Raw genomic sequence first — 16,743 nt, forward strand, 5'->3', positions numbered from 1 at the left:
TCCCACGTTTTCAAAATAACTCAGTCATTAGGTCAGACAGAATGGATATTTTAAACACATCTCCCTCCCTGCCCACTCACCCTTCCATGGAGGAACATCACTTGTGGTCCTGAGTTGCAGCATATAATTCTCACTTTCCTCTCTGGTTTTCTAAAAGTTCTTTTTGTCCATCTCTAAAACCTGGCTCTCTGCTATGTGTTTTCTCATTCTCTCAGTTTCCTTGCATTTGTCATAGGATTCTACCTTTGCTGTGCACCTCTCTTGCATGCCATATTATGCCACATCCCTGTGAAGTTCTTCAGCACACTGGAGGTTTTGAAGAGGGCTTCAATAAAATATCCACTACGTGTGGTTTAGGCACACACGCTCATGTCTTGGGGCAGAAGGATGGACTAGACAATGTCACAAAACCTTTACAACTCAATTTTTGATCTGTTTTAACACAGATTGATCTAAAACTGTTTTATATACACAATTGAAGAACACTCCGTATACATCAGAAAGATAAGTGTTGTATTTTTTAAGCAAAATATTAAAAGAAGGTGCAACCACAGCTAAAAGACTCACTGAAATCTGAAGGGTCCATCTCCTTGTTTGGAGATGAGGTGGAAGGAAAGTAAGTATATAGCAGAGTCCGTGATAAAGCTCAGATCCTAATAAACACTTTGAGACAGAGACTATATGAATATCCAGTATTATCTCTTGAATTACTGTTTACTTGGCACAGGAAGGTTTCTGCTCCTGTGCAATGTTTATGGTGACTGAAGTTGCCTCCTTATGGTAGCAGTGCTCATCTTCAAAGGGGGTAGTATGGGCCAACATGACCATGAAATATAAATATTGCTTTGGAAGGGAAAAAGGATAGGTGAAGACTAGTAAAATGAGAACTTCCTATTTAATGTGAACAGGTCTTCAGCAACCAGCAGTGGCGGGGGGTGGGGGGTGTGTGTGTGCAGTGGGGAGAGAAATCCCCAAGTAAACAGAAATCACAATGCGAATGACCACAGGAACCAGCTCCTCTCCCTCTCAGGTGAAGAAGTAGATATTTCTAAATTATCAGATGAAATATATTAATATTTCTAGTACTTGTAAACCCTCAAGTTACGCTACCTGTCCCACAGCTATCCCACAGTGGCCATCCCTAGGCAGCCCTGAGAAGGTCATCACTTTCATGTATTCACTCAGCTTCTGAGAAATGAACAAATTAGCAAAAAACCAACATTTTAAAATAAATCTCGTATTTCAGCCAAAGTAGAGCATATAGGATTTTATTCAAAGCTGCTGAATATAGCTATTGCTAATTGGGCTGACTGGCGATGAAAAAGGCCTCTGAGACCTTGTGATTTAGGGTGTTATGAACTTGCACCATCGTCAAAATTTCAAATCACTTTTTTGTACATTCAGTGCAAAGACTTAGATCTTCCTCCTTGCCAATGATTAAATGGATCTTTTGCTCCTCTGGTGTGCCAGAAGACAACTGTGTTTATCAGATTCTTAGGTCCAAGCTTCTATTGATATGTGTATGAAAGTAGAATAAAATTGATTTCTTACAGTCACTCAGGAACGAAACAAGTCAAGCGTGCAATTTTAGGTACCAGCTGCATGTGATGTAAATCTAGGAAATCACGCAGTCTCCACTGGTATAAACACAAGGAAGGGTTTGCAAGAAAGTGTAATATCAGCAGGAACTCAATTCCATCCCTCCCCTAAGCCACACAACACTCATTTTAAAGACAGGAAACTAGTTACATTGGGAGCTGCACAAAAATAGATGCTCTGGTAAATTCAGTGGGAGTCACTTCAGAAGGAAAGCTGTGGTAAAAAAAACAAATGACATGATGTTGCCAGTAATTTAGATTCCTGGGAAGTGAAAAGAAATGTCATAGTTTTCCATATCTAAGATTTTGGAGAGATTTTATTAGCCTTTCTCAGGTGACATCAAGTCCCCTGTTCTTCTGGAGTATGCCTACTCTGACTACTTGTCCATGTCTTTCTTGCAAGTTCACTACTTAGTATCTTCATTACATAGGATTTATGGACTAGCATTACTATGTGTAGCTGCACTCTCACAAACTGAAATATTTTTGAGGCAATGTATTTTCCTGAGTTCAAGCTTGATTTGTTTATTAAATACACACACATGAATCCTAATGGCCATATATCAGTACTTGCATTCTCAATTGTGATGCCCTCTAAAGTGTCTTTAACTCTTTCATAGCAGTAGAGTCTTAACTTTGTTCCAGTGAAAAAACATCTTTACTTGTATTGATTAAAATTCAGTATATACCATTTTTATTTATATTTCAGATGTTTGTGGCTGTTACTGTTTGGTTATATTTGACAAGGTACTGCACAAGCAGCTTCTGGAGACACATAAAAACAGGTGAAGTTAGCAACAATGGATGGTTTGAGTCTCATTTCTTCAATAATGTTTTTTCACAAAAAGCTACTTTTTTTTCCCCTCACGTTTTCAACTCTGCAGAGAATATCATAATCTGTTGAATGCCTTTTATCTTTTATTTTAATGCACAGAAGCTTTGATCCAACCATACTGACAAAAGTTTTTGACTTATTGCCAGTTTCCCCAGTTTGGATAGGCTGTATCGCAGTGGCAATTTAAAGGGCTGCTGCTGCTTTACGCTCCCATGCTAGGACACAGCCCTGGAGTCAGTCTTTGGTCTTTCTTCACTTTGAGCAATCTCGAGCAGATTGCGAATCCCCTTGAGCAGTAACAAGAACTGCAAGTCATTGGATCAGGGGTAACCAGACCTGCCGATATTAGGAAACGCTGACATTTTCACACAGATAAAAGTTGCTTCATATACCTTGTATCTCTGGGAAGCACGACCTTCTCGTTTCTCTCTGGATGGGCCTGGCCATGCCATGGGTCTGAGCAGCTGCCAAGTCATCTGCGGCATTCTCTGCTTCTGTGGGCCACTGTTTGCATCTGCAAGCCAATCCCATTCTGGACCTTGATATAGACAATTCATCTGAACTGGTCACTACACAAATAGAGTTCAATGGCCTGATACTGGAAACCATGTCCATAAATATCTTATCTTTTGCTGTTTTTAGGGTACATGAAGTATGTGCAGATAAATAATCAGGAAAATGGAGAGGACTGGAAATGCCTTGTAAATTTCTGTTGCTACATGTCATTGTATGATTTCCTACAAGGAATTCCAGTGACTTAGGCTAGACAGTCACAAGCAAGAATTCAGAGTGAGTAGTGGAGGTTAAATATGGGGATTCTCTATCCTTACGCATATCGAACATTTCTGTGTCCCACACGGTGCTAGAGAAAGCAGTGGCATACCGTTCACAGGAAGCTCCTGCTTCTGAATAACAGGTGCTTCGGGGAAATGTGAGAAATAACAGATGGGAAAAAATGCTCGTCTGAGGACAATAAGCTATCAAAAAAACCCAGGACTGAAATGACAAATGGCCAACTACTGATAGTAAATCTCACACCACTATCTTTTCATCTACTAGTCAAAACTTTGATAACTCCCAGTGCATTCAGCATTTCTGTACATAGTACGCCACATATTAAGATTCCCTACAGAAAGCACATCGATTTTTTTTATGAAAAGGAGTGAGCAATATATTGTGGGGTGATGTGGGAGTTCAATATTGCACAAGTGTGTCATAATATATGAAAAGGCTCTTTATATGTCCTAGTAACCTGAAAGCAATGTGACAAAACTAATGACAACCTTGAATTTGGTATGACTCCTAATTTTAAGTTAAATTTCTTGGAGAAAGCCCTTTCCTCCCTTTTGGCTAAATACAGTATGTTGTGCAGAGCCTCTTAAATTTCAAGTGTTTAGAATACATTCTGTCCATGTGGTAGCTAAAGTTCTTGTTTTCTCTATTTATATAGAAATTACTTTCTATTGAGATATTTCTAGCTTTGTCTCAAAAGCTCTGAGCATTAAAGAGACCAGCTGTATTACAATGTAACGAAACTATAAAATAGTATTGTCAAATGAGAAATATGACACGTCATGGTTATTGTATTTTAGTATTAGAGAGAAAAAAAGGGAAATAACCTTAATGGAATGCACATCATTTCTCAGTTGCGTTCTTTCCTCTTTCAGCTCTCTCTTTAGTGTTATTTCTTTTTAGTAGAACTTATTTGTACAGTCGTATGGATTAGGATCTAATTCTCCAGCATTCCTGAAAGCTCCAACTACAAATGGCAAAGTGAGCCACAAAGCAGGTTGTTAATCTCAGAAAGGGTGTCTACACAGACTAACACTGAGAGATCTTGACAACTTGTTTTGACAAACATTTAGTTTTGAGGAAACGAATCCAACCCACCTCCCCCACCCTCCCTGCCAAGTGATTCGGTTTCATTATTATAATACAACATTTCCATTCTTCAATTCACTGTTCAGGAATTTCTGTTGAGAAACACTTAAAAAATGCTTGTCTGGTAAACAAAGTAATAGTTGACTGACACATGTGTCTTGGGTGCGGTGCTTTAAACTGAAGAATGGCACTGTGTTCAGAGGAGGATTCTGAGCTGTGGATCCTGGTTGGAGGAATGGCCAGTGCAGTCAAGGACCCCTAAACCCTCAAAAGGCTTTTTCCAGCCCTGCTAATTGACTAATTTAGATTGTTCTGATCAGCACATGAAACCTAACAGCAAAACGTACCTGACTCCCTAGGCACTGCACTGGGCTCCAGCTACCCAATTCAGAAATCGCCCAGACGTCTGAAGTCAAGTGGCACAGCTTTCAACTTCAAAAAAGCATTTGAGTAGACAATTAATGCTATGGGAATAGATTCATCAACAGTTTTGTGGATTTGGCATGTAGCTCTACATCAGAGACCACTGAGACAGTGTGGACTGCAAGAGTTCTATGGTCTCGCCGCTCCACTCAGGGTTGATTAACCCAGAGAGAAATAATGCAACCATAACTTGAGAGAACTGCTATAGTGAAGATGTGCCTTTCGGGATGTTAGCCAGCTTTCTTATAAACAGATTTATTTTATTTTGTGTAGGATTTTCTGCATCTATTATGCAATTTACGTAACGACTCTTTTAGGAAAACTTTTAGGCTGCAATACTGCAAATATTTTGTCTAAATAGGATAGTGTTTGTTCACAAGGCACTAAACAGAACACTTAAGATTCCTACTCATCTTAAGCATTAAATGCCTTTCCCTCAGTTTTGTTTATGCTAACTTAGCAATTGATATGGTTTTGCTTGGAAACACTCTCTGTTTAAATAGGAATAGCTCATGCTTAGTGGCAATAGTTAATAAATTACATCACGCTGGAAATATTGTGCATACTTCTGAAAGGCAGAATATAATGTCTCTCAAGATGTGTCTAGAAATCAAATAGCATTTTTGAGATGCCAGAAATGTTTAATACCAATCTGAAGAGCTTATAATTTAGGACATATTATAATGTAGTGTGAAAACTAAGAGATAGATTATCTATAGTCCTACACCAGCCATGAAGCAGAAGTTTCCTAGATTTTCAGAAGGCACGCATTCCCACCTGCTAACATGTTTAGTATATGACATGTTCTATTACAGCAGTAACTCTGCCATAGAATTAGTTCAGACTTGAATATTATGTGTTGTTATGACACTCGTGCAGGACAGTTCCCAAATTAAGTTATATGTATGATTTACTGAAGATTATAGTTTCCAGAAACGAGCCTTCCTAGCATATATTAAAGACAGGCTTATGTATGTCCCTCATCATACAAATTCCCCTCTGCCCTCTCCTGCTCAGGAGTAAGGCTCTCTGCTGCTGGCCACTACCACTAGAATTAAGGCTCACCTTAGCTGAAATAACATGCAGAAACGGTGAACACTGGTGGGATGACTGGAATGTGACTCCTCTGAGGCAGAAGGCTGTTTCTTCCTGAATTAGTTCCTCTGGCTGCCACACTGGGAGTTGAGGGAGTCAAAGTTGTACCTGCCGATTAGCTCTTTGCATCCACTCTGTCACCTAGAGAAAGAAAACAACAGTTCTTTCATTTTCCTGTGCAGAAATTCACGAGGTTGACAATTGAGGGTGTAATAGTTCAGCCCTGCAGCAAAAATTCAAGCACGGCAGGAATACTATAATAAAAACATACTCAGACACACTATTCAAATTGCAATTACTGTCCTCTGCATCTGCCTGTACATTTGGGCTCAGGTTCTCTAAAAATTTTGGAATTCATTTAAAAAAAATAAAATTGTGCTTATCAGAGCATAATGGCTTATCAGAGCTCACGTTTTATCAGAGAAGGTCTCCATTTCAGGAAGCCTTTTTTAAAACAACTGATACTGAGACAGTAGGGGAGAAGAGCATAGCGCAGTCCCATCTTTAAGTGTTCAGAAATTTAGGAAAGAAAGTTGGCTCTGAGCTGGGTTGGTTGGAGCTATCCTGAAGGAGCCTGGCTCTGCAAGAACTGCCATTTTTTCCTCAAACTACTGTCAGAAAATATGTCATTGTTGTATAACCACCCACATCACATTGGTCTGGAAAAGCCTTCTTCCCTCTCACTTCTGTACTCTTGTTCCTGTAGCGATACTTCCTTTCCCAGTGTTCAGCAACAGAACTAACACCAATTCCAAAGGAATTCATTTCATGAGAATATGGGCAAACTTTTAAGAGTACAGCAAAGCCAAACTTCTTGTTGGCTGTCATGCAGCCACACAAAACATTTGGGCAGTGTTGCTTCAAATTAGGATGGTAACGTTTGAATTTTCAGTTATCCAGTTTTATTTTCAAAATGACATTCATGCATCTGTTTTCACTTTACTGTTTGCATGACGTAAGTTATCCACATTCTTTGTCACTGCACTTATACTAAGTTACAATTTAGTAGCTCTTTAGTGAGAGTAATTGCCAGTATCTTGCCAAAGAGCCTGTGTCCACTGTAAATGAAACTTGCATAAATTAGAAAGACTTCCTTGCTTGTAGGAGAGTATGAGAATAATTTATGCTATAAATAAACACCTTGATGGGGCTAGTAGTGTTTAGGTGACCATAAAGCATCCCTGTGTAATTAGGAAGCACATAGCTGTGTAATTAAGAAAATGAAAGAGAATTAAATGCTGAGGGAGTGCAAGTGGTATTGCCACCCTATTGTAACAAAATATATACTGACACTTGCATTATTTTTATATACAACTACTGTAATGTTTAGGAACACTTTTTGTATTAAGCTAGAAAATGATATATTTAAACCTCAGAAATGCCAGCAAAAAAAAAGAAAAAACCCAGACAGGTAGTTTAAAAAAAAAATAAATCCATCCTACACACAGTGCTTTCATTTTGAAGTGTTCAAAGGAAACTGTTCGGAAAGTGATTCAAAAAAAAATTTCAAACGAGTGATTCTTCCCCTTTCCCCACAGAATATAATTCATGAATACCTAAAGCTTTGTGTACTTGTTTTTTTCTGTGTGCTTATAAATATTTTTTCGTTGAGAAAATTCTGACAAATTATAGTGTAGCACAGGTACCACATCAAAAAAGCAAAGACAAATGGAAAACAATCTATTTTCTTTCAGTCTTAACAGTGACAAATATCAGAGGCTGTGGGATCTCAAGTCCAAATACATACCCTCACATATATACTTGAAATTATTTACTCTCATTCTCTGAGCTGGAGTAAACTGAAGAAACAGAGGTGTTTATGACCACTTTTGTCTTAGAAGTACTCTTATCACAAGACAGTTAATAAACGCATATGATCCTTTGGTTTAAATATTTATCTAGGCTGGTGTGTTTTCCTGCAATGCTGGTACCTCCTTTTGGGTTGCATTTTTGTGCTCTTGTCACAGCAAGAATTCCAGCCAAGTCTCTACTATTCTTTTCTCTTTCAAATCCCACCCAGGTGTCTAACAGCCGCCAGTCAAGGCAGATTTCACCTGCTATGTCTACACAACTGCTTGAAAAGTGATGTTAATACTCTATGCTGCAAGAGCGTACAAGGAGCGTGAGTAGCTGCTTTTCTGGAGACACAGATACAGTGTCGCGTGAGAGAGCCAAGAGCCCCTGGAGAGCACGAAATTCTGAGTTTTGCCTTGTGTTAAATTGCTGGAAGGTTCTTTGCAGTGATAGTGACTCCAAAACAGATCCTGTACAGGAGTTAATCAGCGTGGCTGTGTTTCATTTTTGCACCTTCTCTGCAGAATGGATGCTGGACCCAAGCGTCGGATCACAGGATACGGTGCACAGGAGTGCTAAGAAACGGCAGCAAGCTGCCTCGTGTAGTGAATCCGTTCTGCAGCCATCTAGAACTACTGTCTGGAAACACTCAGTTCCAGTCCTTGTTTCTCTCTCTTGTATGACAGCTGTTCAAGATACAGCAGTCTTATTTAGGTCCTTAAGTAGATTTTGTGAATCTGGCTGTAATAGAATAACCCAGCACAGGGAACTAACTGGTATTGCTTTCTATGGCTGTGCTCTTCTTTCTGGGTGTTGCCCTGAGAGGCAACTTCTCTTTCCTTCCCATGGTGGCTGCCCCAGTAAAATACTGTTCAGGCTGCAGAGAAGAGGAGGAGTTAACAGCGAAAGCCATAGTTGTTTCCAAGGTAAGCAACTCTTCGGAGCTCTGGTTGGGAGGATACACCTAAGCTACAAAGGTGGAAGGGACTGTGCAGAGACAAGGGCGCAAACTGTGCGCTTTGTTCCCTTTAGGGAAAGACAGGAGATAACATGCGCAAATGCTGCTGCCTGGGACACAAGCAGCTGCCTTTTGTGTTCGTCAGTCACTTGCCTGCCTTCCGAATCACAGGCACGTGTCTCCCCCCGCGGGTTTTTGGGTTTCTTCCCAAGTTAGAAAATTGCTCAGAAAAGGCAGCAGGAAATGCCTGCTACCTGCTGTTTGCGGTGAGAATAATTTCCACACCGTATTAGGCATAAACATAGTCCTACATTATTATATAACAACTGAAAGTAAAACAGAATGGAGGAGGGGGTGGAGCTTTTGCTGCTGTCACTAGTGCAAACCTTATCCTAATTACTTCTGTGTCAACTTGCTGCACAGCTTTTCCAAGACTTGTAAGTATTTTACACTTTTAACATCCTCTTGCTTTTCCTTCTTTCTTGTGCTACAAAGATGAGGAAACTTATACTGCTTTGCTTCCAATTATTTAATGTTTTTAAAAATTGTCTCATAAGATTTGTTATAAATATAAAAGACATAGTTTAAGAATTGTATTTAACCTGGTACCTGGCACCTGGTTCTCTGGTTCTGCTGTGTGATCAGTAATCATCAGCAAGTACAGAGAATCAGTGTTAGCCAGTGAAAACGTGTTGTTGCTTTCTAACTCACACAGCAAATATGAGGAGACAACAAAGATACTGCTGTAAGCCTAGCTAACATAGCAAGGACAGAGTTAAAAACCTGTGAGAAAAGTTATTTACCATCCTTGTATGAGCATTAAATGCAAGCAGGGAACTGAAAATCTGCAGTCAAAAGTGGAATCCTACTGTAAACAGTGATACAAAGACACTGTAGCTGACTGCAGTATAAGAGCGAGGTACTAGCTGGTAGTAAATCTGAGTAAGCAAATGCATTTATGAGTATGCTGTTAAAAATACCACTTTCCACCTAATGAAATCAAAAGGTAGGAGGAAAAGGACATGTGGGGCAGAAACTTGCAAAGGATTGTATTGTTAAAACCTGCAAAATTATCTGTGTAAAAGCCACTAACAGGAAATTCCCCTTGCTGTGCACAACCACTACCTTGTGATTCCTTCTGTTTACAGCAGGTATATTTTGCTTCTTACTTTTAAGAGAGTTTGATGTTGCAGAACAAACTCCTGATTGTTCTGATTATTATCACAATATGTTTTGCTATACTGCCCAAATAGTCAACAGCACAGCACTTCCTTTGCCCGTTATGAATGTGTTTATTTCTGTTTACAGTTACCTATTTATTTGACATGTACTAGATGAATGGAAGAGTATGACTCAGTTATTTTGTCTTGGAAGGAGGCACTTGATTAGAGATCAACTTAGTATAAACAAATGATCTTTACAGATCAATAGAGGTATCAAATTCATTCTTTGGGAGCCTACTGGACTGGTCTAAACTCTAAGAACATGTAGTATGACTTCATAGCCTGTCACAATTGTTTTAGCTCTGTGAACTCAAAACAATAACGATCAGTTTTGGCAGCTCTTTAAGGCGTAACCTTATACCCTGCTGTCTTTAAGAATGTTTTAATTCTCTGGGAAAAACAATATTATGGTCAGATCCATTCTGAGGCTTCCTAGGTCTTCACTGAAAAGAGAAAGTGATCACAGGGGACAGAAGTACAGGCTGATGTGGAGCAATTGGGTAGTATGGATGCTGTAACACTAGATTTTTTCTGAAGAGTGAAAAGTTCTGTCTCACTTCAGCTTGCAGTCTCTTCCAGGCCATGGCCAGTAATACATTTGACACAAACATTCCAATGTCAGGTGCAGACTTCTGTCAGTCAAGCGTTCTCTTCTGTGCTCAGGCAGTTCAGCTTGCTGCAGCCAGCATAGGAGGGAGAAGGAAAGTCTGGAACAGTCCCTCTGTGAGACATGTTTTTCTATGAAAATAGCATGTTTTGTGGTGTGAAGTAGATCACTGCTCTGTAGACCAGTACAGTGTTATTGCTTGCAGGGATCCACAGCAGCCCAGCCTCAGCTATTGCAACAAACTTGTGGTCTGCACAGAAGTACGTATTTTATTCCTATTGTTTTTTACATGACACAGTCTTGTTGCTATATCCTCTATTTCATCACTGCACCATCAGAAGGAGCTACAACCCAGGACAGTTTTTCACGAGGACTTTCTGTGCACTTGAAAACTCATAATGGAAGATAGTGACTTTAAAGGTTATTTTAACTACAGGACTGTAATGCACTGCTGATTCTCAGTATTGTAATACATTTCCAATTCTCTACATCAAATTACAGTGTGTTAGGCAAAGCAAGAATATCTCAAACATGTCCATCTGCTGCACATGCATGCTAAAATATTGCTAATTGTCAAAAGTATTTCAGAAGTAATTGCTCAGAAACAGAGGGGGGAAATCCCTACTATCAGTTATTTAGTATTGGCTACCGATTACTCACAGAAATGCATGTGAAGCAACATCCTTTTTTTTATACATAGTTTCCAAATTTAAAGCCATTCTTCTCACTCAACCCAGATTTCTGATTCCCATTTTACAGGGTTTGATAGGACAGGAGTTCACTCCAGGAATAAATGCTGACATATTAACAAACAAGCTGATATATTTGTCTCTGCAAAGACCTATTAATAGGTCCCCATGGGAATACATGCTCAAAACTCATTTTGGAGCAGCAGTTCAAAGGGATGGAACTATGTTGGAGGTCCCCAGTACCTAGACACACAGATTGTTATTCTTTTACACACAAAAGAACTTCTGATTCCATATCATTAATCCCAGATCAATTTACCATCTCACTGCTTCTGAGCCAAACACTGAACCTCAGCTGCTTGTGCCCACCTCAAAGGTTCCTGCATACTAAAGGCTCCTCTGCTCCTGCTGGGCCAGTGCCATTCCTGAGATGGGTGCCATGATCCCACACTCAGAATGAACCTGAAGGAAGGACTACAAGAGAAAGATATTTCATCCAAGCTGCCTGTACTGTATCAGTGTAAGCAGAGATGCGATTTGGCCAGGGCTGAGTGCCACCTTTGAGATAATATTCTACACGTCTGTGAGAGGTCTAGTCAGGATTTCCTCCACATCCTTTAGCTGATCTGGGGCCTGTTCATCACCATCCGTCAGGATTTATGGGCAGATGTGGCTAGATTTTTGTATCATGAAGACAACACAAAGAATTCAGGCACCTCAGCAGCTAATAAAAGCTTTCTGTCTTTCGTTCATAAATTAATGTACTAGTGTAAAATAAGGAGACTGATTCTTTTTTAGCTAAGAAATTAGTGAAGAACAGCAGAAGTATTTGGAAGCCAGCAGGAGATGTACAATATAATTAAACTGTTGTCCTTGCCAATAGGTTATTCATAGATTCATAGATTTCTAGGTTGGAAAAGACCTTAGAGATCATCGAGTCCAACCATCCCTAATCCCCATTAAACCATATCCTCAAGTAGATCTTCCACCCTATTCTTAAACACATCCAGGGATGGGGACTCAACCACCTCCCTGGGCAGCCTATTCCAGTGGCTGACAACCCTTTCAGAGAAGAAATACTTCCTAACATCCAACCTGAATCTCCCCTGACTAAGCTTATGCCCATTTCCTCTTGTTCTATCACCCATCACTAATGTAAAGAGTCCTTCCCCTACCTCCCCACCATCTTTTCTCAAGTATTTATAGGCCGTAATCAGGTCTCCCCTCAGCCTCCTCTTCTCCAGGCTAAACAGCCCCAACTCCCTCAGCCTCTCTTCATAAGTTTTATTTTCCAGCCCCTTGACCAGTTTAGTTGCCCTTCTTTGGACTCGCTCCAGGAGCTCAATATCTCTCTTAAAGTGAGGGGCCCAAAACTGGACACAATATTCCAGGTGCGGCCTCACCAGTGCCGAGTACAGGGGCAGGATCACTTCCCTGCTCCTGCTGGTCACACTATTCTTGATACACGCCAGTATCCCATTGGCCTTTTTGGCCACCTGGGCACACTGCTGGCTCATATCAAGCCGGTAGTCAACCAACACCCCCAGGTCCTTCTCCGCCAGGCAGCTCTCCAGCCACTCTTCCCCGAGCCTATAGCGATGCTTGGGGTTTTTATACCCCAAGTGAAGGACTCTGCACTTGGCCTTATTAAAGCTCATGCCATTGGCCTCAGCCCAACGATCCAGTCTGTTCAAATCCCTCTGAAGGGCCTCCCTACCCTCGAGCAGATCGACACAGCCTCCCAGCTTGGTGTCGTCCGCAAATTTACTGAGGGTACATTCAATTCCCTCATCCAGGTCATTGATAAAGATGTTAAACAGAACTGGACCCAGCACTGAGCCCTGGGGAACCCCACTGGTGACCGGCCTCCAGCCGGATTTAGCCCCATTTACCACCACTCTTTGGGCCCGGCCATCCAGCCAGTTTTTAACCCAAAGGAGGGTGTGCCTATCCAGGCCAGCAGTTACAGTTTCTCAACCAGAACACTATGAGAAACTGTATCAAAGGCTTTACTGAGGTCAAGAAAAACTACATCCACAGCCCTTCCCTCGTCAACCAGGCGGGTCACCCTGTCATAGAAGGTGATCAGGTTTGATTGGCAAGACCTGCCTTTCATAAACCCATGTTGACTGGGCCTGATCACCCGGTTAACCTGTATGTGCTCATTAATAGCACTCAAGATAACCTGTTCCATGACTTTGCCCGTCACTGAGGTCAGACTGACAGGCCTGTAGTTCCCCGGATCCTCCTTCCGCCCTTTTTTGTAAATGGGGGTAACATCCGCCAGCCTCCAGTCCAGCGGAACTATTATCAGCAGGTAACAAGATATATGCACTGTTACAAAACATCTTACAGTATTTCATGCTATAACAGATGAGGTATGTCTTTAGTGGCAGCATAGGGTGATCACTCAGACATTGTTACCGTTATAACTGCTATAAATTACAATTTAACAGTTTAGTAGTTTATCAATTAACTTTAGTGCCAATGCTTAAAATTTTTTACCAAAAAATGGCTGATTTTTTTTGCTCACTAAGGAACTGTTTTTAAAAACCTGTTTTATAAAAACACCTGTAAACTAGAAGGGTTGACCTTGTGACAGTTAAAAAAAATCTTACACCTGTTTACCCATGACTAGAATTTATCAAATGTTTTGAGGTGTCTTTCTGTAAATAAAAATACAAGTGAAGCAAATTTATTGGCTGTAATTTATTTTTGAGGCGAGAGATCACGATATTCTAAACCACTAGCCAAGAACTGCACCTTTTCCTGGCTGCAGACTTCCAGAAGGCTGTGAGTGTTGAACACTTAGTATTCTTCCCTAGGGTTTAATGTATAAATAAGGACAGTATGGAGAAGTTTATTGTCTCTGCTGGAGAAAGGACTTGAGCTCATTGGTGATGTCCGGCCAGCGTCTGCCACAGATCCTGTTTGTGCAGGTACAAAATCTGATGACGCAATTGTTGGGCTAATGACCTTGTGAACAACTTGTGCAGTAGAAGACCCATTTTATGTAAAGGAATAACAACACTGACAACATTCACTCCATATCTCTTAAATATCGTATCATCTGTTGATATGTTGTTGACTATTATTAACATAATACTAATTCTGTAACAAACAATTTTCCAACATGGAAAATTAGACACGATCTCCAGGGCCTGTTTTGATGCTGCACTGGCTAATTAAGAATTACAGCACTCATACCAGCGTTGTCTGTGTCACTGTCCGTCTTCCTGCAAGGGGAAAGAGGAACCTTCCCTTCCCTTCCGGGACTGAGGAAACATACTGCACGAGCATGGAAATCTATGCGCGTCACAGCTGAAAGCTGCTGCTGGTTACTGCCACCAACCTGCTTCTAAAAGTAAAAGGTATCAACATAGGCACACTTGTTCAAAAATAACTAATTATATCTGTTTGTATAAGCCATACAGGCTCTCTCCTGAGTCATGTAGCCTCAGTTTAAATGTTATATTAGTCTGTGTCAACATATCTTAAAATAATAGACATTTGCATATCTGTTAAAAGCGAGTGCATGTAATGTGCTTTTAAGAACACAGTAGTAACTCTCGCAGGGTCATCCATTGTAGCCTGTGGTGGAAAAAAAAAAAAGTATGATTTGTTTCCCTGCTAGTGTACTTTGGTAATGCTATAGTTGCTAGGTGGAGTTTTTCTTTATGCTGCTCCTTGGCAGGTTAAATAGATTAAATAATTAGATTAAATAGATTAAATAGTACAATTAGTTGTACTCAGGGCTGCCACGTGCAGAATAGATCACTGCTGGGCAGCAGAGGGAATGGGAAGGAGGGTGGCAATGGGAGACCACCCAGGATTACACTGGTTCCTGTTCTCAGCCTGGAGATTTCAAGTGTAAATTGGCCCTGCGAAGATCAGCACTAGGGTTTAGGATTAGGTACATGCTGCCTCGCTGCTTAGAGCTTGCTTTCACTCATTTTGTTTCATTTTAAATCTCTTTTATTTAATAAAAAAAGGCCTACCACCTTAGTTATACTCTATCTTATAGTAATTAGTTATACAGGCACAAGAAATGTGATTTTACGCTGGCCAGAAAAATATTACAAATAAATGTATGTATATAAAAATAAACCAGGAAAAGCAGATATTCTGTATTTCATATATTCTTCTTTTGTATGGCCCCATGTCTGATGTGCTCCACATTCCTTGCACCTTGTTGTAAATCTAAAGTAATTAATTTTATCTTTTTTTGCCATCCCTTTGTGGCCCTTGTGGCATCTGAACTAGCTGACTAGAACAACTAAAACATATGCTTGGAGAGCATGTAGCATCTCATCCTAAGGGCAGATATACAAAGCAACTTAAAGTCAAGATTTCTTGTAGGAAGGAACTCAGAAAATTATTGTCCCTTGTGAAAAATCTGGGATAAGGAACTTGCCCAAATGACAGGGAGATAGTGAGATGAAAGCAGGGACAGGACTCTGCTCCTCAGGGCTGCGTTCAGCTGCCTTTTTCATTGAACCCATGCTTTCCTTTCTGTGATCTACTGCCTCCTTTTCTACACATCTCGCTTTTTCAAACAAGGACATTTATACAATTTTTTTCAGGAGCTTGCTTCATTCAGTGAACAGAATCCATTTTATTCATAAATCCTGTGAAAGAAAAAGAAATCGTTACATCATACTGAGATTAAAGATTTAATACCTTTTTAAAATTCAGGAATTCATGGGAAGGCAGTGAGCACAGGATTGAGTTTCAAGTTCTGGAGAAGAATATGCTTTATTGTTCATAAATCTTCCCACTTCTGCTACACTCAACCTTTCCTCCTTCCTTTCACCTCCAACCTACCTGTCTTAATTGTTTGCTGTGCTCTCCATTTAGTCGTAATACTCAAATTCCACCGCTGTGCACCAGCAGCATCACTGATCTCTGCTCCTCAGCCTTCGCCACATTGTTCCTGTAGGAAGCCTTTTCTTTATTATACAAAGGCTTCCGCTTGCCTCCGAAGCGGTGAGATGGAATGTGTTCCCTGTGAAGAGTCTGCTGGAGACCAACGAGCTACACAGTGCCAACAAATCTCTTCCACAGTTATGTAAACTAAGACACTCACGACTTGGCCAAGTTTATGCAGGTTTTCTAGGCTGCCAAACTTGAAGACATTACTAAAAAGCACAGCTTTAATTCAATGGTTATAAACATTTTCTCTATATGAAAGAAATGCATGTTTCTGCTAATTTGTTTTGGAAATGACTGAACTACTCTTGATGGGACTTAAAAGAAAATCACTAACCTGAGTAAGTAATTCAGTCTAGGAAATCTCAGCTGTAATAATTTCGGCTTGACCAAACTAAAAGCAACTGAAACATGAGTCTTATTGTTTGAGACCCATCTGCAGAAGGCCCTAACAAAACTGTAGGCAATAGCCCCTTTATATATATATACAAATAGGACTGTGTTCTCAGCCCATATCTTTGAAATTAATTTAATTTTCTAAGAAAATACGCAGTCACACATCTGTGCGTTGTTTGCATATTTCTGCCTGCCTCCTCCCTGACATTTTTTTTTATTTCAAGGCCTAATTTCATTGACTAATTTACATTGGAAGAGGCATCTACAGGCCACTTCTTCCAGTCTCTCACCTAAAGCAGGGCTTGCTTCAACATT

The 16,743-nt window shown here is 40.3% G+C and overlaps 1 protein-coding gene across 5 annotated transcripts in view; it reads left to right on the forward strand.

The window, feature by feature from the left end:
• Positions 1-8,520: 8,520 nt before the first annotated feature.
• IL15 (interleukin 15) overlaps positions 8,521-16,743 on the forward strand; it is a 35,662-nt gene continuing 27,439 nt past the window's right edge. For 2 of the 5 annotated variants that reach the window (XM_086611924.1, XM_086611926.1), the window contains exons 1-2: positions 8,984-9,021; positions 14,347-14,474. The gene's annotated coding sequence lies outside the window, so the exon portion shown is untranslated. Of the gene's footprint in view, positions 8,553-8,969; positions 9,022-14,346; positions 14,475-16,743 lie in introns of those variants that run through there. The other 3 variants (XM_086611927.1, XM_086611928.1, XM_086611925.1) reach the window with 3 other exon arrangements.

This window comes from Tauraco erythrolophus, chromosome 5 (genome assembly GCF_009769465.1).
Source record: "Tauraco erythrolophus isolate bTauEry1 chromosome 5, bTauEry1.pri, whole genome shotgun sequence".
NCBI classification, from domain to species: domain Eukaryota; kingdom Metazoa; phylum Chordata; class Aves; order Musophagiformes; family Musophagidae; genus Tauraco; species Tauraco erythrolophus.